Genomic DNA, 1,866 nt, shown 5'->3' with positions numbered 1-1,866 from the left:
TCTCTCAATACTCACATGATGTAAATGGTTCCAAAAAAGCAATTTTTTTTCAAATGAAGCATTATAATAGAAAGCAAAGTTATGTGCTTCACTGGGGACCCTCATCATACAATCCCTTGTGTTTGCATGTTATACTTTATATTTTATATAATTGTAAAATTGATATATGAAAGTTAACTGGCAAATTGAAAGAGAAATAAATAACCTTCCTACTCTTTGTTTTAAAAAGAAATTTAAAAGAGAATAGGGGAACTGCAAAGAATGATGGTGATAAACACTTGTTGTGAGAAATAAAAAGATACATGTAAAGTATATTACACATGTACACTAATGTTCATAACAGCATTATTCACCATTGCAAGAGGAACCGAACAGTCCAGATGTCCAACCAAAATAGAATGGACTGAGAAATTTTGGTACATTCACACAATGGAATACTATGCAGCATGCACGAAAAATGATTTTGTAAATCACTACCTAACTTGGGAGGGACTGGAGAGCGTTATGCTAAGTAAACTAACTCAGTCCCATAAGGACAAATACTGTATAAAACCATTATTGGAGAACATGTATGAGGATCTAAGGGGGGGAAGGAGGAGCAGAGAGGTGAGGATGGGTGGATGAATCACAATTTGATGGGTGGAGGGAGGGGTGGGTAAAGAAAATGGGAAGAATCTGGTGTGAAAACAATGTATACAGACTTTGTAAGCAAACTAGTATAAAACATAAATTTTATTTTAAAAAAATATATAAAGCTTTAGCATGACAGTAAAAAAAAAAGCCAGCTGTCATGAAAAAAAAAACACACCCAAACCTTAATTTTTTTAAAAAAAGCGTATTGTACAAAACAGATGTTCATTAAATATTAGTGGTCTTTCCCCCCCTTTGGGGAGAGGGTGTTCTATTTCAAAATTATAGAAATGGATTCCAAAACAAGTGAAGTGACCCACTCAAGGTTATATTAAGTGGGAGGAAACTAACTATCTCATTCACCCTGAAGCCAAATGTTGGATAAATCACATTGTTTAGAAATCACATATTGGAGAAAACACATGTTGGAGTCCTCCTACTTACTGTAACCTTGGGTGGGTCACTTCTCTCATTTGGGAATCCATTTCTATCATCTTGAAATAGAACATCCTCTCTCCCAAGAAAAAAAATGAGCAGTAATATTTAATGAGCATTTATTTTATGCAATATACTTTATGTGCATCTTTTTATTTATCACAACAGGTGTTTATCACACCTCTTTCATTGACATATCCCCCATTCTCTTTTAAATTTCTTTAAAAAACAAATGGTAGCAAGATTATTTCTTTCTCTTCCAATTTGCCAGCTTACTTTTATGTCTTTATTTTACAAAATATAACATCAGAACATTAAGGATTGCATGACAAGGGTACCCAGTGAAGCACATAACTTTGTATTCTATTATAATGCTATTTGGGGGGAAAATTGCTTCACTGGAACCATTTACATCATATGGATGCATCCTGTCTCCATGCTTTTTCAATCTATATGCAGAACAGAACATTTGGGAGGCTGGGCTCTATGAGAAGGACATCAAGATTGGAGGAAGACTCATCAACAACCTGTGTGATGCAGATGATACAACCCTGCTTGCTGAAACTGAGAAGGATCTCAAGCACTTGGTCCTGAAGGTCAAGGACTGTAGTCTTCAATATGGATTGAAGCTCAACATCAAAAAAAAACAAAGAATCTCATCACTGGGCCAACTGGCAGCACCATGATGGATGGAGAAGAGACTGAGGTTGTTAATAATTTTGGATTGTGCGGGCTGCGAGCGAGCGAGGCCGCGGGGGCCGCCGGCGGTTCGTCTCACCCGGGTCGCGCCGCGCGCCGGGG

This window comes from Elephantulus edwardii, unplaced genomic scaffold, assembly GCF_000299155.1.
Source record: "Elephantulus edwardii isolate Elephantulus edwardi_28Jun2011 unplaced genomic scaffold, EleEdw1.0 scaffold00131, whole genome shotgun sequence".
NCBI classification, from domain to species: domain Eukaryota; kingdom Metazoa; phylum Chordata; class Mammalia; order Macroscelidea; family Macroscelididae; genus Elephantulus; species Elephantulus edwardii.
Note: the sequence above shows the minus strand (reverse complement) of the source record.